Here is a 25206-nt window from a genome sequence, read left to right as displayed (position 1 = left end):
TGATGCATATTATTAAAAAGTTATCAAATTGCATTTTCTTGATAACAATTTGCTAAATTATATCTGGAAGTATATGTTAGGACATTCTTAATCCTCTGTGACAATTCATGGGTAGTCTGCACTGCATGTAGTGTGGGTTGCCAACCTTAGCAGCTCGACTGCAAAATAACCAGGAAGTTGTAGATGTCACCACACGTCAGGTCAGGTCAGGTTGGGGAGCAGGCACAGGTATAGCATGTTACCGCACCCAACACATGACATGACAACCAGCTTGGGATCCTGGTTGTCAACCCCCTAGGCAGACACACGGTCCAGTCCCACCCTCCAGAAATCGTTATCTATCTGCTGCATCCAATTGTTATCCAATTGTTAATGGGTTTCGCCTTGGCCTGGTCCAGCCAGGGTCCTCAACAATGAGGATACCACAAGCTGGATCACCCTTGGGGAATCGAGCCACATGGCCATAGTGCCGTAACTGATGCTTCCTCACAATGCAGGTAATGTGCCTTATTTGGGACCGTGAGCAACCGCTCATTTGACACAAAGTCAAACCAATGGCACCCAAGGATTCTCCTAAGAGACACAGTACCAAAGGAGTCCAGTCTGTGTTTCAGGCCACTGGATAGCATCCATGTCTCGCAACCATACAGCAAGGCAGGAAGCACCAGGACTCTAAAGACTAGGACCGTCACCTTTTGTAAAGATATAGGGAGCACCAGACACCCCTTTCCAGCGACTTCATGACCCCCCATGCTCTCCTATTCCATCTACTGACTTTATAGGAAGAGTCACCAGAGACATGAATGTTGCTGCCGAGGTAAGTAAACCTCTCGACAAGGTCGACACTCTCTCTGCAGAAAGACACACTGTTGATGGCTGTGCTTAAGAGGTCATTAAAGGTCTGGATCTTGGTTTTTATCCAGGACATCCTTAAGCTCAGACACTCAGACTCCTCGCTCAGTCTCTTGAGATCCCCGATAATAGTCTCCATTGATTCTGTGAAGATCACAGTATCGTCAGCAAAGTCAAGATCAGTGAATCTTTCTTCATCAACAGATGCACCACAGCCGTTGGACCCCACAACCTTGCCCAACACTCAGTCTGTGCAAGCATTGAACAGAGTAGGAGCAAGAACACACCCCTGATGAACTCCAGAATCAACTGGGAAAAATGCAGTTGAAAACATATTCACTGTGCACAGAACTCACAGTACCAGTGTACAGGCCGGCCATGATATCCAGCAACCGTGATGGGCTCCTGTGAAGTCTCATCCTGTCACCACCATTTTTTAAAAATGTTTCACCTTAATCTCTGCTTCAACAGTACTTTTTTTTTTTTACAATTTTTATCTAGTAAAGGTTAATGTTGGTGCTTGTGTAAATAGATGCTTCACAATAGTTCCCATGGTCCATGTGTATTGTCAGCACCACTGAACACAATTATTATGACAACTTTTTTAATGGCCAATTTTTCACTCTAGTGCCAGGATCATAATTAATCTGAAGATGTTTCAGGCAATGAAAGAGGAGGAAAGATATGGTGATAGAGGAAGCAAGAGACAGAAGAGCGAGGGGAAGAAACCTGGAAGAAGTGTCACTGGATAGTGAGAAGTTCAGGAAACTTTATAATAGGCAGGTATGCAGTATCAAAGATGACAGAAGCATGGCAAACTAACTGTTTCTAGCAAGACAAACTTTACAAATCTTTGCTCACTCACTGCACAATTCTATCCCCTTTGATAGAACACCATAATGGGCAGTTATGTTGCTTTACTATTACTATTTTAATAGAAATTGCATAGTTATCTTAAATGATATAGAGTTTGGTGTTTCATGATTTGTAATAGGGCGGCACGGTGGCGCAGTGGGTAGCGCTGCTGCCTCGCAGTTGGGAGATCTGGGGACCTGGGTTCACTTCCCGGGTCCTCCCTGCGTGGAGTTTGCATGTTCTCCCCGTGTCTGCGTGGGTTTCCTCCGAGCGCTCCGGTTTCCTCCCACAGTCCAAAGACATGCAGGTTAGGTGGATTGGAGATTCTAAATTGGCCCTAGTGTGTGCTTGGTGTGTGGGTGTGTTTGTGTGTGTCCTGCGGTGGGTTGGCACCCTGCCCAGGATTGGTTCCCTGCCTTGTGCCCTGTGTTGGCGGGGATTGGCTCCAGCAGACCCCCGTGACCCTGTGTTCGGATTCAACGGGTTGGAAAATGGATGGATGGATGATTTGTAATAAATCTGGGATTTAAATTCCAGGCCAATCATTGTTTGGGTTACATATATTCCCGTTACCCATAAGCTCCTACAAGTAGTCTGGCATTACTCTCATGTTCAACAAACATACAGCTTAGGTTAGTTGGTGACTCTAAACTGGTCCTGCACATGTGAATGTCACTGTGTGAGTGTGTGTACTCTGCTACAGATAAAAATAAGATATGTGGTTGGTCCCTGCTTTGTATTGGCCATCCTCTTTGAATTTCTTCTTGAATAAAGGGGTTCAGAAAATGGATTGAAGGATGGGAGGAATCTTGGCTTGCGGTAACAAAAGGTTCTTAGGCTCTGTGATTCTGTATTTATAACCTACAATTTGTGTTACCTATTTATGTCTTTTTATCAATTGATTGATAACAAAAGTGCTTCCTTTGTTAAATTTTTATTTAAATATGGTACCTTTGTGTACCATGTTCAGGGAAAATAGAAGAGGATGTATAATAACTATAAATCTGTGATTATGTAAATGGGAAGTTTTTAAAATTTATAGATGATTTACAAAGTGTGAAACGTATAATGATCATTCAATTTTATAAATTTCTTATAATATTCTTCTTTGCTAGTATATCTCGAATATACAGTATGTTTATTTTAATGATAAATTTGTTCATATGATTACAAATCTATATTTTAAAATCCTTATGATTATCATTTCCTGTGTACTATGTAACCATCAAATTCTCCCAAGGTACTTATTTTATCAAATAAACTGATTACTGAATGCAGTAGTAAATGATTTAAACTATATATACATCTAGAGAATATTAATTTGAATTTGTTATGCCATTTGCCATTTTTTTCCATACTGCATTTCCATAATGCATTTGATCAGGCAGTATGTTTTTATATTTAACTGCAGGTTTGCTGTGGTTACCCTCAAGCCAATATGTTTCATTTTCAACATGTTACAGTGACATGTTTCCTATTTGGCTATGCCAGGGGATTTCTGAGAGTGCTACTAATTGATCCCCAGTCTCACTTGCACTCTAGATAAACCTTTAACAGCAAACACACAGGTCTATCTGTTCATTTATTTCAATCGTTTTATACTAAAGGTACATTTTCAGTCATTTGACATCATGTGAAGCTTTACTAAAAAGTATTGCACTTGCATAACAATATAACACCAATATATTCTTTTCCAAGCTTAAACTGTATAAGCAGATATTAAACATTCACATTTCCAGATGTGTTTACAAATACTATGTCAAAATTACCAAATACAAGCTTTAATTGTTAAAAGGTAAAAGTTTCAGTTGCTTGTCTTGGTATCTTTACAAGTATCGATAGTTTATGAGTCAATTTTTTCTAGCAGAGAAAAATGCTCACCTTGTCTCTTCTCTATCACCAAGGTAAAGCTGAGCTCTTTCTGTCTAATTTGCACAAATGATTTGGCATGCATGCGTGTCAGAGGGTCACCCTCCGAGATCCTCCCAGGTATGTTTCCAACCCAAACTGAGAGGGGGCGCTGTTGCTCTCTTGTCTTCTTTTTCCTCAACATCTCAAAAAAAATGTCCAGGGAGGGCCACTGACTCCAACTGTTCTGGTCCCTGGACAATAAAAGCCTGCCTGGAAGAATGCATCATTTCTCACCCAAGCAACCAGAGAGAAGGAGCTCCTTCATCAAAAAGATTGTACAGACCATGTTAATCTATTGAAACATTTTTGTTTCATTTTCATGCCATCAAGTCTTTTTAAACCTTATTCATTTTCTGTCAAGCATGTCATTCCCTTGGACAACCACAGATTTTTACAACTTATGATAGTTTCTGGCAAAATACAAAAATATTCATCACAGCTCTGCTTGAAAACTGTAATACCATTAAAATTCTGAACGTGAGTTCAAAACATATGTTGAACACAAATATGCCAACAGCATTCCTAAAATAAAAATGAGAGCATATACACAGTACATGTATCCATTTTCTGAACACGTGTTTTCAAAATAAAGTTTTTAATACAACTGTGCAGAAAGTAGGAAGAAAAACTTGAATGGAATTTGAGCATAACACAGGAAACAATCTTGGATGGGATACTAAACATTGGAAGCATGCACACACATGAGCACCTCCACTTGCATACAGGGTCAGTTTAGTGTCACCACTTAAGACGTTGTCTTTGGGATGTGGGACTAAATGCTTTAAAAATCAAGAAAAAAAGGATACATACATGGATAGAATATGAAAACTCCCCACAAGGCCAGAATATACGGTAAACTCAGCCTTCATCCCAGTGTTTTCCTTATTATTGAAAAAAGTAAGGTGACCTAACACAATAAAGCATTGAATGACTTTGCAACCGACAGCACTTGGACTAATGTTCAGTTTACTATTCTGTTCTGTGTAGATCAGGCACATTCTCCCTGTGTTCACTAGGGTTGACTCAGTGGGCTGAGGGCTCCAGTTACATGAATTACCTAAAAGCAAGCTATTAACTAGATCAGTGAATCTAGATTAGCCCAAACAAATGGATGGATGGAAAAAAACAGTATTAAATTATGTCACAGGTGTCTGGTCACACTTATAGGTAATCTAACTTAGACACCATTAAAATATCCGACTACGCCACACAGTTTTATTAAGAGACTGGGAACTCCTGAAATTTACCAATAATAGCACACAGGTTTCTTTAAATTGGGCGGTGAGTAAACACACAATGAAAGACACAACAGTAATTTCAGAAAAAGGCAACAGTAAGTTCTATTGTACAAGACAATATAAGGTACATTAAAAAGATAAACGAACATAACAGAGCCTAAACATATCAGGAATTCATTTCCTTTTTTGTAAAAGGAAAATACACAGTCCACACTCTAAAAGTCCGCAAAAACAAGAATTGGAGGATACAACCTTTAGTGGTGCAGAGTCCAGTTTGGGCACTGTGTTACCCCAACACTTAATTGTTCATGGATGCACTCTGTTCCCCGGCAGAAGTTGTGTTAAATTGTTGACTCCCTGTCAGCGTCTCTTCGTTGTTCCTTCCACTCTGGGCTCCTTGTGTGGCTGGGACCTAGGCACGCCTCATTCCTCGTCTGTCAGCTTCGCTTGGTCCTCTCATGCAGATTCCCTCTTTCGCTGGACCTACAACTGGCGTCTCCTTGTGGAGCTGTCTCTTCCTCCCTGGAAGTAAATGTTGCCGTCCTTGTGCCTCACGTCGTGCCAGCCAGGTACCCTTGTCTGCCTGCGAGCCCCTGTGCCCTGTCCGAGTGTCTTGGCAGCGTTTCCTGTGGACTCTCCCTCCTGCCTTCTGCTGGCCAGGAGTTTATATTTACTTCAGCCCCTGCTGTTGTCAGTCCTGGACAAACAGTTTAATCAATGGCACATCTAAATTGCCTGGGTTTAACAATTAATAAAAACACAAGTTAACAAAATGTATGGTTACCAAACATTAATAAGTACAGATATGCTGATTAGGAACCAATATTTCCAAGCCAGGTAAATACAGACATTCTTCTAAGGCCAAACTTCAAAACAGTGACTCCCTTGCAGGACAGCAAATACCATTAATAAGTACAGACAGCCTTTTAACTTCTCACCCCCCAGTCCCAACATTGGGTGCCTAATGGAACCACCCAGTGCACAAAAAAAATGTAAAAAGTGTCCCCCTCTGACATCATGAACACTTTCAAATTACCGTATATACTCGAGTATAAGCCGACCCGAATATAAGACGAGGTACCTAATTTTACCTACAAAAACTGGAAAAACTTATTGACTCGAGTATAAGCCTAGGGTGGGAAATGCAGCAGCTACTGGAAAGTTTCAATAACCAAAATAAATACCAATAAAATTACTGTACATTAATTGAGGCATCAGTAGGTTAAATGTTTTGAGTATTTATTTCAAAGAAAAACAGAAAACTAGCTCTGTAAGTGGAGAAGAGGGTCAACAAAAACAATATGGTATCTCTCTTGCACACTCTCTCTCGCTCACTGCACAGGAAATGCACAGGGAGAGACTGAACACGTGTGGAAATCATCGGTGCGCACAAACTGAAAGGGAAACTGGCTTGTTCGTATACCGGGGGGGCAGCAGGACCTGACTTGAATATAAGCCGAGGGTGACGTTTTTCAGCACATTTTGGGTGCTGAAAAACTCGGCTTATATTCGAGTATATACGGTAAGTGTAGTTAAACAGTACATAAATAACACAGGTAATATATACAGTAAATTATCATTTTTAGTCTTAAGTAAAAGAAAGGTACAAAAATGTCACAGGATGACCTCTTCCAGCATCATAACTGGAAAGCAAATGTAAGATTGCATACACAAAGAATAAAAACTATTTACAGTGTGTCCAAGATAAGCTAACATTAAATAGATCAGTGACAATGAATTGACACAATTTGAGTGAGAATGTGTGTTTATGTAGGGCTGGTTATGCCAAGTGTTCAGTGCAGCCAGACCTTAAATGAAATAAGCATTAGTGAAAATATACTGATGTATCTTCTGTTTTTGATGTGTATGCTTATGTGTGGGTGGGGGTCTCTGTGGCTGCTGACTTTCATTCCAAGTGATGTCTTCATTATGATTTTATTTAAATTATTTAATTATTTGTCTTGACCCATTTCTTTTAGTACTTCTAGAAATGACCAAGAATGTGGGTTTATATCACACTTTTTTCTTCATTTTAGTTAATTTTCTTATTTACACTCTAAACCCTTACTTGCTTAATTGACAATTAACCATGAGGAATAAATAACACATGAAGAAATAGTGGAGTAACCAGTTTGGTACCAGCTCCAGTATATTCATCATAAAATACTTTAATTGAATCTAAAAACAAAAATACTTTGCACTTGGACACCACCTGTATTAGTCTCCATGAAAGTTTTCCTCTGGATACTCCAGTTTTACCCCCACAACCCGGATAAGCAAATAAAGTTGATGCTCGAGTGATACTATTACACATCAGTTCATAAACCATTCTACTTATTTACTCAGAAGAGCTGCTCATTAGTAGGACTTTATGGCATGGAACAACAAAATCGGAAATCCCAAATTCCATTAACATCAAAAGAAATGAATGCATGCATTTGTATTTAGCTGACTAGATTACTGCAATGCACTCCATTCGGGACTACTCAAGAAAGATGTAAAACAGCTACAACTTGTCCAGAATGCAACAGCAAGAGTTTTAACCAAAAAGAAAAAATATGAGCATGTATCCCCAATATTAATATCTTTAATGATTTGGTACTGAATTATGTTTAAATATTTTTCTGTGCCATTGTTGTATAAATTGAAATTCTGAACTAACTGACTTAAATGCTGAACTGACTTTAATGAAATTACTTAACATGGATTTGTTTTAGTGTTCTTCTTTGATTTGTTTAAAGTTCAAAGATTGATTGTTTTTTGTTTACAAAAATGTTTAATATAAAATCTATTCAAGTTGCTTATGCTTTTAACTCACACATTTGTATATTAATTATTTCTTGAGAGTTTAAAGTTTTATTTAGAATAAGGATAACAAAGAGACATGACTTAGCATGCACATCATAAGCATATTTTTGCCTACTCGATAGAAAATATACCCAGGCAATAACCTAATGAGAGGATCTTCTTCTCCATCTGAGAATGACACTGCTGTGACTTTACCTCTGCAGAGGCTGTGTGACTGAGCAATACAGGCATCTACAATAGTGTAGGTTTTATACTTTATTAATTACTTCTGCCTAAGCCAGTGTTTATTACACTTAGATTGTACTGACTAGAAGAACAGCTTCCCTTCACTGCTAATCTTCTGGTGCTTTCTCTCCTGGGAATTAAGAGCTTATTAACAATTCCGGATCAGTAGAGGGGAAACCCTCAATAGGATCTGTGCATAGTGTAATCCTGGACGGAATAGCACTAAATAAGCAAAGATGTACCTTATTGGCTGGTCTAGTGGGCACGCTATGGATGACAACCTTCGAGTCCAGGTAAAGGTATAATTCTTCCAGTTAGGCAAAATAAGTCTGTGCTAGTTGCGTGGTATAGGCTATTGCAATCAATTTGTTCCTATCCAAGTCCATCTATTCCTATTCCCAAGTCCATCTGGGAATAAACCCAAAATAGCTATTAATGAGTTAGAACATTAGAAAACTGACAAACAAGAGGAGGCCATTTAGTCAATCATTATATATATATTTTCCATTATATAGATATAATATATACATACAAGCAGGTGCCCCAGCACTAATCCCTGAGGGGCACCACTTTAACTCGTACTTCTGTAAAGGTTCCTCTCACCATAATAGTTTTTTTCCCAATGTATAAGCCAATTTTCTCACATCTACACAAGGCACTCTGAATTCCAACTCCCTTTAATGTGATCACCAACCTTTCATGTGGTACCTTATCAAATGTACATATACAACTGTCTGATCATATAACATGACCTTCTCCTTCTGAACCCATGCAGATTCTTTACCATTATATCTGTTCTTGACATGTGATGCTTCCTAAAGTTGCTTGGATCAGCTTGATCATCGTTTTATATAATGGGAAAACATATGCTAGCTTCCAGGCCTTAGGAGATTCCTTCTTGAGCAGTGAGTTCTGAAAAATAAGCATCAGTGGTTTATACATGTACTCACTAACATCTGTAAGCTATCGAGAGTAAATGTGATCTGTTCCCAGTAATTGTTAGATTTCAGCATAGTTAATCTATGTAGCACTTTTCCCTCTACAATTTCCAAATCAAGAAGTACCTCATTGACATTTCCTCTTACTGTTGGGAGGTTATTTACTTCTTCACAAGTGTAAACTGAAGAGAAGTGCAAGTTCTGTTTCACTGTCTGTATAATTTAGCTGTTCCTTATGTACTTCACCTCCTCCTTGACTGTTCTTTTACTACTGACTTGGAAATAAAACTAGATGGAAAGTATAGACATGTGCCAATTTATGGCTGACCAAGTTTGCGCAATTTGTAGTTACGGTTAAGGATAATAGGAAAACAATAGGGTAATAATGTTCTAGAAATGGCCAAAACCAGCCACAGTGATAAATTACTATTATTTCACAGTGTCTCATATGTTTTCTGATGGTTGGAGGGCCCTCTAAGGTTTTTTTGCTCAGCATTTCTCCACATGGGTGCTTCTTTTGCGTTCAGCCTGCTTTGCTTTCCTTACAGCAGTGTTTCTCAACCTTTATGGTCCCATGACCCAGTTTTGTTTTTCTTAAATTATTTGATGACCCAGTAACAGATATTGCAAACTGCTCCCTTAGGGAAAGGAGGTTGATTGGAGGTTCCTTTTAGCGGAATGAACTTACTTAAAAATGGGAAAACATATGACACAGTGCTGCTGATCACTTAAGGAAACCCATCATGACCCACTTGTGACCAAAAAACAGCAACCTGCAAGCCACCTGTGGCAACCTGGGTGGCAACGCAGTGGTTGAGAAACACTGCCTTTTGCAATCTACTGTGAACAACAAGTGAAGCGACACACCAGCACTGCGACCCAGTGGTTTAACAACACTGTCTTACACAGATGTGGTGTGCAGGTGCTGTGACTTGAATATTGGTTTGTGCTACTCCATACCAGCAGTTAACATCTGCCAAAGAGCCTCAATTGAAATGACCTGTACGCTTTCTGTCTGACATACGGCCAAATGACCATTCCCAAATGGAGATATAAGTCGTTGCATGAATGTACTAGGGCGGCACGGTGGTGCAGTGGGTAGCGCTGCTGCCTCGCAGTTGGGAGATCTGGGGACCTGGGTTCGCTTCCCGGGTCCTCCCTGCGTGGAGTTTGCATGTTCTCCCCGTGTCTGCGTGGGTTTCCTCCGGGCGCTCCGGTTTCCTCCCACAGTCCAAAGACATGCGGTTAGGTGGATTGGCGATTCTAAATTGGCCCTAGTGTGTGCTTGGTGTGTGGGTGTGTTTGTGTGTGTCCTGCGGTGGGTTGGCACCCTGCCCAGGATTGGTTCCCTGCCTTGTGCCCTGTGTTGGCTGGGATTGGCTCCGGCAGACCCCCGTGACCCTGTGTTCGGATTCAGCGGGTTGGAAAATGGATGGATGGATGGATGAATGTACTACTGCATTGTTTGACTTTGCATGATTATTTTCCTTTTTTTAGTAATGGGCTAAAGTTTCCTGCAACATTTAGACTGCATTAATCTTACTTAGTAAAGAAGGAATGATTAATTTGATTTTCACAGGTTACAGTAAAAATAAATTCTCTGAGCTCATTGAAACTCAATTAGTTATCCAGGAACAAAAACACAGCAGTAGGCATTCTTATAATTTACATAAAGGTAGACTTAGTTTAAAAATTTTATTTCTGCTGAACTTCATACAAAGCTGCCTTTTTCTTTCGGGCAAGGTAGATTTTTTCACTATTCTAATCCAAACAAATACAATAGTGAAATTCATGCTGGTGGTACACTTTAGCTGCTACCACATTATATGAATAGTTTGACAAGGAGTTAACTACCTGGAGCCTAGCCTAGAGTCAGAAGATACTCTATCTTAAGAGATATTTGTGAATATTGTGATATTTACTGAAAAGTGTCAGTCAGTTCAGTCATAGACTTAATGTCTAACATTTAAGGAGGCTATCACAATAATAATCTTTTTTAGGCAAAGTTTAGACTATATCTTGTAGATGTCAATATGTGTACACACAATTCACAGATGTAGAGGACTGGAAGATATGGAACAAGATGATCCGATGTGGCAACCCCTAACAGGAGCAGCTGAAAGAAGAAGAAGAAGAAAAAGAAGAAGAAGCAGGATTATTTCCAATACATACATTCAAAAACAGAAGTGAACATCATTTTAAACCTACAAAGAACACAATCAAATAACTTGGTAGAGAAATGGACTAAAGCCATTGTTTATTAGATTTGTAAGGTATGAGTTATGAAGAAACATTGAAATTGTTGAATCTTTTAATTTTAAGAGATTAACAGGTGACATGATTAAACTTTTTTTGCATGAAAAAAAGGACAGAATACAGTAAGAAATGAGATAATCAAAGGTCCTGCAAACATGGAAGAGATATCTAAGAAAGTATAGGAAAGTAGGTTGAAGTGGTATATGTAGCATATTGCAAGTCTGAACTTTTGGGGATTCCACAGTAATAAGGACTTATGGGTACTGGGGAGCTGTTAGGAATCAGATAATAATAATAAGGTGGTGTAACGTGTACTCAGACACAATCTTAGTAAAAGGACCTGTTAAAGTTTATCACTTTGAACCTGTCTCCGTCTTCTTCCTTTTTATGAGTACAATATTATTGCCTACATATATAGTAGTATTGACATGTGATGAAGAGAGACAATGACTATGTGTGCCAATGAATGATTGGAAAAGGAAGTACAGAGGAAGAGAAAGCAAGGGAGACCAAAGAGGAGGTGGATGGATAAAGTAAAAGAAGATCTGAGCAAAAAGAGATTGACTGAGGAGAAGATGCAGAACCGAACTGTATGGAGAAAGTTGATCAAGCACATTGACCCCACATAGAAATGGGAGAAATGCAGAGGGAGATGAAGAAGAAATTCTTTATGTGCATAGAACATGAATAAACTGAGAGGGCATTACTAGCAATGACCTGACTTTAACTACTGTAATAATGTAGAATAAAAGAAAATGGCTTTGATTCTCAAAGTCTGTAAATTGTTTTTTTCTGTGTGTTTGTTGTATTGATATAAGTACAACAAATATTTGTCTGGCTTATAGTTTGTAGTGAGCCGTCTTGATTTAAGGTGCTACTGTATATAAACACTGTTCCACTCATTTTCTATGCCTGGTCACTTGTGCATTGATATTTTGTAGACACCTTGTTTTCATCATCATCATCATCATTGCCGTTTTTATTATAATTTTCTAGATGAAGAAAATCTGCTGTGGAATTTGCTCAGTGTTTGCCTACTAACCACACACCTAAACACCCTCTTTCCAAATGAAGGAACAGATGAATTTTCTCTTATTGCCTCAACTTTGCACAGAGAGTTAGCTATACAGGAACCTTATTTTGGCTGCTTGTACTTGCTATCTCATTGTTCCAGATTTTTCTGCTCCACCACCATGGTCCAACAAAACATTTGTTAAGCTGGTTCAGCTGTACCAAGTAGGTGAATCTCACAGTCACCTCAAGGCTCACTCTTGAACAATCCTCCAAGGTTCTTGAACTTCTCTATTTTGGGAGTCACTTAACTCAAACATGCATTATTAAGTGTACATTAGCGTTTAATGTAGGTAAATCAAAACACAGTATTTCTATATTTGTAAACATCATAATGGTATAGTTTTCTATATCTATTTTAAAATATGGTTCAAATATGGTCTAAAAAATTTGAGGTTTTAGGTTTAGAGGAAGCAAAATTAAGCCAAAAAATCTTGATGTCTTGTATAAGTAGATCAAAAGGTCTTGATGGTATATCTTATGTGAAGGTTTCCTCGTACCAGACAAAAAAACTGAATTGATTTCAATGCACTCATAAGTAATTTTAATACAACACAATATACTAATATAGCGTGATTCAAAATTAATTCAACACTTTCATAAACACTTTCATAAAACTACTGTAACTAAGTGTCATATGAACATGTAATTTAAACCAATTTGTGAAGGAATTTTTACAATTATTTCTTAAATCTTACAAATGCACAATATGTGCCCCTTATATCATAATGGCACATATCAATCTTGTAGTTAGATTCATCCCAGACCTTTTGTAGCTCTATTGCCAATGTTTGGCACAACAATGCATACCATTTTCAAGTGCCAAAATATGAACAAATCCAAGGGTACCTCTACAATGTGGTGCATACTACATGTTCATATGATAGTCACTACATATTTTTTAAAGATAAGTTTTTTTTTATTCACCCTGTATATTTTGAATTTGAAAAAGAAATGTCACTACTTTTCCTAACACTGCTGTAACTTTATGTAAGAAAGGGGGGAAACAATTTGAAAGCAACATGAATTCTTTTCATTAGTAAAATATCACAATGTAGAGCCGAAACATTTATGTCCTCTGGCGGTTTCCAAGAGTACACCTCAAAGCACCAGAGCTCTCTTTAACAATTGTTAATTTCCACAAATATTTTGACATGTGGTTGGTACAAGTAAATCCCAGGTTATTCTTTACTGGCATATGCTAATTTTAATACTAAGAAAACTATTATTATATGTGAAATTCCGAATTATTTGCCTCAAGGGTTTTGAATGCATAGTTGAAAAAGCCAGAAGCACACTTTTATAAGAGACATCATAACATCTTCCTTATAAAAGGTAAATAATAATAATACATAAATTCAAAGACTTTTTCCGTTGACCAGCATAGAATGCTGCACAGGTTGTGAAGCTCAAACTATACACATTACTAAAATAATAAACTAATAATAACAGTAATCAAATTACTAGTATGATCCACTAAAAAGAAGACACAAAATAAACTAAATATTTACATCATCTATCCATTTTCTGAACATAATCTCACAATTTCTATGCTGCAGGTAGCTGCAGCCTATCCCCACAGTATGCACCAAAACACAAGAAAGGACCTAGGGTAGAATGCATAAGAAAAAAGAAGAACAGACACACATTGACAATCCCACGTTCTGGGTCAATTTAGAGTCCTCACTAGACCTAGCACACACATCTTTAAGACATAGGAAGAAAACTAAAGAAACTGGAATAAAGAAAATGGGCGAGCTAATACAAACAGTGATCGATAAAATTAACATGATTTGAGTAGGATTTCCATCACAATGCAACAAGTTACTTTCTTCTTTAAGCTAGCAACAATCCAACTCCTCTGAGACTGGAGACTGAGAAACTGAGATGTGCTAATGCCATCCTTACAAGTGTGGAGTGTGTTGTGTTACTACTGTGTAAGAGTTAATTAAAATAAAAATGTTGCCCTAAAAAATGTTACATTTTTGGTTACCTGAAAGGAGCTGCTTGGGGATTTTTCAAGCTTTTTTCACGTTAGAAGGGTTTTTCCTTTCTTTTTGACCTGCACAGGAGCAAAGGTTGCTTATTCAAAACTAGCATCAGACAGGCTAGGTACAGAACAGCAGGTATGGCCTGCAGAGGGCGCTGCTGGACACAAGCAGATGCAGGACACAAATACAACACACACGTTTTTATTTTTTTCTTGTGGCAAATACTTTCCCTCATTTCTCACCTGCACAGCACAGTCCCAAGTACAATAACCACAAAAGCACATTTTTTCTTTCTTCTTCTCTTTTCTCTCTTGTGTCTTTCACCTCTACTCCTCCTCTGGCAAGCTTTGTATCACTCCCTCCCGACTCTGGCTCCAGGAGTAGTGGTGGCTGGCTCCTTTTATAGAGCACCGGGTGTCCGGTGATCTTCTTCCAGAAGCACTTACGGGTGTGGCAGAAGTGCTACAGCCAAGGTCTCGGCTGTTCCTACAGCTCCCTCTGGCGGCACTCACATAAAAACAGACGATTGAATAAGGAAATTAATAGTGGCAGATATTCAATAAGCAAGTTTTCTTAAGAATGAAATAGTGCGTAAAAAGCTTCACTTGATATAATGGTTCTTAGAGGTTAGGTAAGTTAGTGCACTTAAGAGGGCAACAGTGTAAAGTCATGAAAGTTCATTGGTAGGAAGGAATACAAATGGTATAAGCAGAGAGTTTCAAAGAAAGGAAGTGGTAAGCGGGGCACAACTTTAGCAAAAGAAGCAGAGAAAAAGTAAAGTTAATAACCAAAGAAAAACACAGCAGGAAGTCAAAGGGGAAAATATTACAGGAGATTAAGAGGCCAGAACATGTTAATTAACTGCAGTAGTTCTTTAATCAATTCATTTATTAATTTTAATAATTTAAATTAAATCATATAAATGTAATAAAAAGATTTAAGCAGTTTAGTAATCCAACGCCAATATTTATAAATGAGGCAAGTGAAATGCAAATCCTTTGGGATATTGGAAATTTTGGAGATTGGGTTGGAGGAATCAGTCCTATTTGAATGTTTTGTCTGCAGGAGATGTCAGATAATCCAGTATCTCAAGCTTAAGGTCACTAAAGGAAGACCTGGCTGACCTGAGTAGCAGTAGAGAATTGATGGACCTGGCCCAGGTATGTCACAGTGCAAAGCACATGGCAAAGGGTACATAGTGTCTGCGGGCATCAACCCCATAATTATAACTGTCAATCCATTTTCAGGTCCTTATGGAGCCGGATAGTACCCCTGAAAATTCTGAGCTGGTAAGTAGTCATGAGTAGCCCCAATGGGCCAACTCAAATCCAGTTCCCAGAAAGAGTGAAGTGATAGTGGGGGACTCAGTCATTAAGGTGATTGAACCACTAATTTGCTCCAGAAACAGAGAGTCTTGCTCAGTTGCCTTTTGGGTCCATAGATGGAAGCATGGATAGGCTGTTGGCCAGAGCGGGGGTGGATCCAGTTATCATTGTCCATGTTGGAACAAATGACACACATAAGTGCAAGATGTCAGTTCTATAATATTCATTTAAAGAGTTAGGTGCTATACCGAAGAGCAGAACTGACAAGGCAGTCTTCTTTGAAGCTCTGTCTGTGCCACATATAACTCCAGGTAAGACTGAGGAGATTCGAAGGCTTAACGTGTGACTCACATCTTGGTGTAGGATAGAAGGGGATAAGCTTATTGGCATTGGGACTCCTCTTAGAACAAGCGGGACCTGTTTTGCCATGAGGGGTTACATTTGAACCAGAGGAGTACCAATTAGTTGGGGAGGCATATGAGTTGTAGGTTGAGGATGTTTTAAACTATAGAATGGAGAGGAGGGAGTTTAGGACACATCAAGTTTAGAACTGTGCACAAAGAGACAAACAATAGCATTAATACAAATATGCACAGTAACATAAATTCTTACCCAAAGCTTAAGTGCAAATATAAAATAAGAAACCATTTAAAAAAAGCTTGCCTTAATTCTAGAAGTATCAAAAATACAACAAGTGACTTGGAGTTGTAACTGACCATAATTATTATCAAAATAACAGAAACCTGGCTAAATAGCAAGGATGGAGGTAAACATAACTTAGATTATTACACATTTATAGGAAGGATGGATAGAACGCAAAAGTGGTGTGATTTCCATTTATGTAAAACAGGATTTAAATGCAAGTCTTCACTTGGATGGTAAGCCCCATCTTAGTGAGGATGCCTGGATTCATCTGGAAAGCATTAGAGAAAGAGACATTATTTAAGGAGTGTTATAGGCAGCCCATTGCAGATAGTTATTTCAAGATTCATCTTTTTAATAATATCAAGGAGGCAAATTTACAGAAGAATATTATAGTCATGGGGGATGTTAACTACCCGAATATTAACTGGGCTAACTTTGCAAATATTGGAGTACAAGATTAGACATTTATAGACATAATCAGTTACTGCTTTTTAACACTGTATGTTGAAGCACTAACACCTGTCTGGATTTAGTATTTTGTAATAACCAGGAGAAAATTTAGAGTGTAGAAGTGATTAAACCGCTAGGGTCAAGTGATCATATTATTATACAGCTCTCAGTGTTCTGGCAAAGCATAGATGCAAAAACTAAAACTGTTTAATCTAACTTTGGTAGTGACTGCTGTGTCTTTGTTTTCACGGAGACATGGCTCAGCGACAAAGTACCGGACGCCGCTATTCAGCTAGATGGGCTAGCCTCGTTTCGCGCCGACAGAAATGCAGCTTTGTGCGGTAAGACTCGCGGTGGCGGCTTGTGTGTTTACATCAACGCGAAATGGTGCAAGAACTCTGTGCTAGTTTCTAGTTATTGCTCATCGCTAGTGGAGTTTGTGACTGTTAGATGCAGACCTTTTTATTTACCACGGGAATTCACCACCGTTTTCATTATTGGAGTGTACATTCCACCTGGCGCTAATGCTAAGGAAGCGCTATGGGAACTGTATACAAAGATCAGTGAACTGCAAAATACACACCCGGATGGACTGTTTATTGTTGCTGGAGATTTCAACCATGCAAATCTCAAGTCAGTGCTTCCTAGATTCCATCAATATGTGGACTTTGCAACGAGAGGGGAAAACACGCTGGATCTTGTTTACACAAACATCCCCGGCGCATATCGGGCTGAGCCCCGCCCCCACCTCGGCTACTCAGACCACATCTCTGTTATGCTAATTCCAGCATACAGACCACTCGTCAGGCGTTCAAAACCGGTTCTGAAGCAAGTGAAAACCTGGCCAGCAGGAGCCATCTCTGCTCTTCAGGATTGTTTTGAGAGCACTGACTGGAACATGTTTAGGGAGGCTGCAACTTACGGCGACTTCACTGACTTGGAGGAGTACACTTCATCAGTGACCAACTACATCAGTAAGTGCACCGATGACGTCACTGTCTCCAAGAACATCATCTCACGACCCAACCAGAAACCGTGGATTACTGCGGAAGTGCGTGCACTTCTGAGGACCCAAGACTCTGCCTTCAAAGCGGGAGACAAGGTGGCCCTTAGAAGAGCAAGGGCCAAACTCTCTCGGGCCATCAGAGAGGCGAAGCACGCACACGCCCAGAGAATCCACAATCACTTCATAGACAGCGGCGACACACGGCGCATGTGGCAGGGCTTACAAGCCATCACACACTACAGGACGACATCACCTGCCTGTGACGGTGACGGCTCCCTCCCAGATGTGCTGAACAACTTCTACGCTCGGTTCGACAGGCAGAACGACGTGGCGGCGAGGAAGACCACCCCTCCTCTGAACGACCAGGTGCTGTGTCTCACTACAGCGAATTGTGAAGAAAACTCTACGCAGAGTAAACCCACGTAAAGCTGCTGGACCAGACAACATCCCAGGCAGAGTGCTCAGAGAATGTGCAGAACAGCTGGCAGATGTTCTTACCGACATCTTCAACATCTCTCTGAGCAGCGCCGTCGTTCCCACGTGCTTCAAGGCCACCACCATCGTACCCGTGCCCAAGAAGTCTTCTGTGTCCTGTCTCAATGACTATCGTCCTGTTGCACTTACACCCACCATCATGAAGTGCTTCGAGCGGCTTGTCATGAGACACATCAAGTCCCTGCTGCCCCCCTCACTGGACCCACTGCAATTTGCGTACCGTCCTAACCGCTCAACGGACGACGCCATCTCCACTGCACTCCATCTTGCCCTCACACACTTGGACAAGAAGGACACATACGTTCGAATGCTGTACATAGATTTCAGCTCAGCATTCAACACGATCATCCCCCAACAACTGATCGGGAAGCTGAGCCTGTTGGGCCTGAACACCTCCCTCTGCAACTGGATCCTGGACTTTCTGACCGGAAGGCCTCAGTCAGTACGGATCGGGAACTGCACCTCCAGCACCACCACACTGAGCACTGGTGCCCCACAAGGCTGTGTGCTCAGTCCCCTGCTGTTCACACTGCTGACTCACGACTGTGTAGCAACATACAGCTCAAATCACATCATTAAGTTCGCTGATGACACGACCGTGGTGGGTCTCATTAGCAAGAACGACGAGTCAGCGTACAGAGAGGAAGTGCAGGGGCTAACGGACTGGTGTAAAGACAACAACCTGTCTCTGAATGTTGACAAGACAAAGGAGATGGTTGTTGACTTTAGGAGGACACGAGGTGACCATTCTCCGCTGAGCATCAACGGCTCCTCTGTGGAGATCGTCGACAGCACCAAATTCCTGGGCGTCCACCTGGAGAAGGACCTCAGCTGGTCCCTCAACACCAGCTCCCTACACAAGAAAGCCCAACAGCGTCTCTTCTTTCTGAGAAGACTGAGAAAGGCCCAGCTCCCACCACCGATCCTGACCACCTTCTATAGAGGAACTATCGAGAGCATCCTGAGCGGCTGCATCACTGTCTGGTTTGGGAATTGTGCCATATAGGACCGCAAGACCCTACAGCGGATAGTGAGGACAGCAGAGAAGATCATCGGGGTCTCTCTCCCCTCTATTGAAGACATCTACACCACACGCTGCATCCGCAAAGCCACCAGCATTGTGGCTGATCGGACACACCCCTCTCACACACACTTCACCCTCCTGCCATCTGGAAAAAGGTACCGAAGCATTCGGGCACACACATCCAGACTGTGCAACAGCTTTTTTCCACAAGCCATCCGTCTTCTCAACAAAAAGGGACTGGACTGATAAACACACACACACGCACGCACACACACACACACACACAAACATTATCACTTAGCTTAACTCAACTACCTCAAAACATTGAGATTGGACTGACTAATCAACACAAGCTTAAACACACTGACCTACACTGACCTACACTACCAAACTATCGTACACACCAACCTGTAAATGCTTTCTTTTTTTGCACAATATCCATTACTGGTTTACTTTTTGCACTAACTTCTTTACTTCCTAATTTTTTTTGCTGCTAAACTAAGGAATGTTTACTGTTTCTCCACTACCTCAACTCATCACCACAACACCATATTATTATGTTACGTTTGTGTTTTTTGTCGCACTGTCACTTGTTGCTTTTGTTTGCACATTGCACATGCACTTTGTTGTCTGCTGTCTGGTTAAAAAAGTCTTCCTTAGATAGTTAGTTAGTTTTTGTTGATTTATGCTGTAATTCATGTTAGGTAATTCATGTTAGGTAATTTATGTTAGGTCAATCTGTCTTGTCTCTGCTAGCCAGCTAACTAGGCCTCTTAGTTAGCTAGTTTAGTTTTTCTGTTAATTTATGTTGTAAATTTATGTTGCATGTAGCACCTTGGTCCTGGGGGAACGTTGTTTCGTTTCACTGTGTACTAACTGTATATGGTTGACAATAAAGCCTACTTGAACTTGAACTTGAACTTGAACTTGAGCAAATTTTGAACAGATGTTTGAAAAGTTTAAAAGGGATAAACTGGAAAATGCTTTTAAGTATAGAAGCAGTCAAAGAGCAATGAAATAGGTTTAAAAATGTTTTACATATAATGCAGGACAGGTATCTACCGAAATCTGGAATTAGTAGGAATTAAAAAAAAAACCTCTGCAGTGGTAAGTAAGAAGATAAGAAAGAGAAACAGCTGCAAAGGAAAAAGACAACTTATAAGGCATATAAGACTATTAATTACAAGGTATATCATAGGATGTATGAGAACATGAGGGCAACCATTAAGATGGATATTAGGGAAGCTAAAAGACAGTTAGAGAGGAATATTGCAGATAAGGTGAAACATGACCTCAAGAGATTCTTTCAGTATTGAAGTAGTAAAAGAACAGTCAAGGAGGAGATGAAGTGCATCGGGGTAAGAAAGGGGAATTAAAAGATTCAGACAGTGAAATAGCAGCTGCTCTAAACTTGCTTTTTTTGAAGGAAGTAGATAACCTCCCAGCAGTGAAAGGTGTCACTAAGGACATACTGTGTGATTTAGAAATTGTAGAGAATGAGATGTACTGCTCATATTAAATAGGCTGAAATCAAACAAATTACCAGGACCAGATAATATTTATCCTTGAGTGCTTAAGGAAGTTAGCAAGTACACATATAAACCCTTGACATGTATTTTAGTTAGTTACTGAATACTGGGAAAATTCTGAAAAATGGTGAAATGGCAAATATTATCCTTTTACATATAAAGGTAAGCTGGCAGATCCAAGTAACTGTAGGTGAGTAAACATAACATGCTTCAAAGGCAAATGAAAGGAAGGAGCTATTAAGAAAAAGGCTGAGAAACACATGGTGATAACAGGAGTTTTACTGAACAGTCAGCAAGGGCTCAGAGAAGGGAGGTCATGTTTTACTAACATACTGGAATTGTACACGGAAGCAACAAAAGGATATGAGCCACATAGTTCATATAACATTTATATTGACTTTTGGAAAGTATTAGATCAGGTCCCACGTAAGAGTTCTGGCATCAAACTAAATGTGGTGGGACTTCAGGATATGGTGTGTAGATGGGTGCAGAATTGGCTCAGACACTGGAAGCAGAGGGTGATGGTGCAAGGAACCTTTTCAGAACATGGCTGATGTTAAGAGTGGTGTTCCACAGGGGTAAATGCTAGGGCCCCTGCTATTTTTAATATATATATAAATGATTTGGATAGAAATATAAGTAAGTAAGCTTGTTGAGTTTGCAGATGATCCCAAGCTATTTGGATTGGCAGATAATTTGGAATCTGTTGAATCATTACAGAGGGACTTGGACAGCATGCAGACTTGGGCAGATTTGTGGCAGATGAAATTTAATGTCAGTAAATGTAAAGTATTACATGTAGCAGGTAAAAATGTTAGGTTTGAATACACAATAAAAGTACATCTTATGAGAGGACTACGTGAAACAATAGTGAAGAAAAGAAAGGAAAAGAAAGAGAATTGAAACTGTGTTGATTTGGGCAGAGCCTATATGAAGGAACTCTGATTAATGAAAATAAGTTAATTTGCAACTGGGACTGTTGTGGAGTAATTATATCATAGGTTTGGGCTCAATGAAGTCCCCTTCAAGCCACAACATATAAAAATATATGAAAACTTGTTGTTAATCTTTTGCAATAAAAGGATGTTAATATTTTGCAATTCTTTGAACTATGTCGATTTAAATAGTAGAACGGTTAATTAATGCACTTCCAATCTCCTCATTGAGAAAATAACTTTTAGAACATTTTTGTAGTTTTGGAAAGGTGGATACTTGTGCCTCTTAAAGAAGAGATTGGGAATTATAAAATATGTATGGGAGTTGTTGTAATTTGGCTTGTGTTGGCAACCCCCTCCTCCCCCAGGATAACACAATAAAGGCAAATTTGGGTCATGAGAAAAACAAGTTTAAGAAACATTGCTTTAAGGTTTTTAACTAAACCTTTCTAAATAGAGGGTTTTGAATTGAGCAGCACATTTAAAGCAGCATGACACTTAAACAGAATCTTCATATCAAGTTTTGCTTGAATTTTTCCACTTTAGAAAGTAGAATAGCAAGTGTTTATGAATAGTAATTTTCTTGGAAGATGTAAGCATTGGCCAGGAACTCTAAGCAGTTCCTACATTTACAAGAATTCAAGTGCCATTTGTAAAAAAAACAATTATTAAGAAAACAAAAGGGAGTAATTACAGAATGAAACAGGAGCTTGTTTACCTTGAAATTCGAATTGTAATTAAAGAAGCCCTTCAGTGTCAGTTTTACTTTGATGCACTCTGTCATATTCGTATGCATGGAGGACAGTTTAAAGGCTCTGGTGATAGTAATTCTAAACCATCACAGTGTAACAAAAGGAAAGGGGGTTAGCAACAATACCATTTTCCTTGTGCCCAACTTCAGTCAATCAGTTCGTCGAAGCGGATGCAGTTTGGGGACGGTGTTTACAAAGATATCTTGATGAAAAATAAACTTATTGATGAGAAACTAAAGTACTATACAGACCATTATAAAATAAAAAATGCATGACAATAAATACTTATATGTGTTTTACTCTTTCTAAAAGAAACTGAAGTTTAGTTTCTATCAGACATTTACCAAACATCATCTATGATCCAGCACCTAGGGGCCGAAGTATGCTCAGTGTGAACCTGCTCTCATTTGTGAAGAGAATGTGGCACCAATAGTGGAGCTGCCAATTGTGGTATTCTCTGGCAAATGCTAATCAAGCTGCACAGTGATTGGCTATGAGCACAGGACCCACTAAAGGGCATCAGATCATCAGGCCACTCTCATGGAGTCTGTTTCTTACAGTTTGGTCAGAAACATGTATGCAAGTACGGGGCTAGATGGCGAGTGCCTGGTGGCTGGGCCTGCACCCATGGGGCTCGGCCGGGCACAGCCCGAAGAGGCAACGTGGGTCCCCCTTCCCATGGGCTCACCACCTATGGGAGGGGCCAAGGAGGTCGGGTGCAGTGTGAGTTGGGTGGTGGCCGAAGGCGGGGACCTTGGTGGTCTGAACTTGGCTACAGAAGCTGGCTCTTGGGACGTGGAATGTCACCTCTCTGAAGGGGAAGGAGCCTGAGCTAGTGCGCGAGGTCGAGAGGTTCCAGCTAGATATAGTCGGGCTCAACTCGACGCACAGCTTGGATTCTGGAACCAATCTCCTTGAGAGGGGCTGGACTCTCTACCACTCTGGAGTTGCCCCCGGTGAGAGGTGCCGAGCGGGTGTGGGTATACTTATTGCCCCCCGACTTGGAGCCTGTTCATTGGGGTTTACCCCGGTAGACGAGAGGGTAGCCTCCCTCCGCCTTCGGGTGGGGGGACGGGTCCTAACTGTTGTTTGTGCATATGCACCGAACAGCAGTTCGGAGTACCCACCCTTTTTGGAGTCCCTGGAGGTGGTGCTAGAGGGCATACCTTCTGGGGACTCCCTCATTCTGCTGGGAGACTTCAATGCTCATGTGGGCAATGACAGTGAGACCTGGAAGGGCGTGATTGGGAGGAATGGCCCCCCCGATCTGAACCCGAGCGGTGTTTTGTTATTGGACTTCTGTGCTCGTCACGGATTGTCCATAATGAACACCATGTTCAAACATAGGGGTGTTCATATGTGCACTTGGCACCAGGACACCCTAGGCCTCAGTTCGATGATCGACTTTGTGGTCGTGTCATCGGACTTGTGGCCACATGTCTTGGACACTCGGGTGAAGAGAGGGGCGGAGCTGTCAACTGATCACCACCTGGTGGTGAGTTGGCTTCGATGGTGGGGGAGGATGCCGGTCAGGCCTAGTAGGCCCAAACGTGTTGTGAGGGTCTGCTGGGAACATCTGGCAGAGCCCCCTGTCAGAAGTAGCTTCAATTCCCACCTCCGGCAGAACTTCGACCACATCCCGAGGGAGGTGGGGGACATTGAGTCCGAATGGGCCATGTTCCGTGCCTCTATTGTTGAGACAGCTGACCGGAGCTGTGGCCGTAAGGTGGTCGGTGCCTGTTGTGGCGGCAATCCCCGAACCTGTTGGTGGACACCAGCGGTGAGGGATGCTGTCAAGCTGAAGAAGGAGTCCTACAGGACCCTTTTGTCCTGTGGGACTCTGGAGGCAGCTGATAGGTACCGGCAGGCCAAGCGGAATGCGGCTTTGGTGGTTGCTGAGGCAAAAACTCGGGCGTGGGAGGAGTTTGGGGAGGCCATGGAGAACGACTTTCGGATGGCTTCGAGGAGATTCTGGTCCACCGTCCGGCGTCTCAGGATGGGGAAACAGTGCAGTGTCAACACTGTATATGGTGGTGATGGTGCGCTGCTGACCTCGACTCGGGACATTGTGGGTCGGTGGGGGGAGTACTTCGAAGACCTCCTCAATCCCACTAACATGCCTTCCAATGTGGAAGCAGAGCCTGGGGACTCAGAGGTGGGCTCCCCCATCTCTGGGACTGAGGTCACTGAGGTGGTCAAAAAACTCCTTCGTGGCAGGGCCCCGGGGGTGGATGAGATACGCCCGGAGTTCCTCAAGGCTCTGGATGTTGTAGGACTGTCTTGGTTGACACGCCTCTGCAACATCACATGGACATCAGGGACAGTGCCTCTGGATTGGCAGACTGGGGTGGTGGTCCCCCTCTTTAAGAAAGGGGACCGGAGGGTGTGTTCCAACTACAGAGGGATCACACTCCTCAGCCTCCCTGGAAAAGTCTATTCGGGGGTCCTGGAGAGGAGGAACAATTTGAGGGTCCTATTCAGGAGGAACAGTGTGGTTTTCGTCCTGGTCGCAGAACAGTGGACCAGCTCTACACCCTTAGAAGGGTCCTGGAGGGTACATGGGAGTTTGCCCAACCAGTCTACATGTGTTTTGTGGACTTGGAAAAGGCATTCGACCGTGTCCCTCGGGGAATCCTGTGGGGGGTACTCCGAGAGTATGGGGTACCGGACCCCCTGATAAGGGCTGTTCGGTCCCTGTACAATCGGTGCCAGAGCTTGGTCTGGATTGCCGGCAGTAAGTTGAACCCGTTTTCAGTGAGAGTTGGACTCCGCCAGGGCTGCACTTTGTCACCGATTCTGTTCATAACTTTTATGGACAGAATTTCTAGGCGCGGCCAGGGCATTGAGGGGGTCCGGTTTGGTGGACTCAGGATTGGGTCACTGCTTTTTGCAGATGATGT

Source organism: Erpetoichthys calabaricus, chromosome 4 (assembly GCF_900747795.2).
Source record: "Erpetoichthys calabaricus chromosome 4, fErpCal1.3, whole genome shotgun sequence".
NCBI lineage: Eukaryota > Metazoa > Chordata > Cladistia > Polypteriformes > Polypteridae > Erpetoichthys > Erpetoichthys calabaricus.
The sequence above is the reverse complement of the archived record's forward strand: the minus strand, read 5'-3'. Positions refer to the sequence as shown.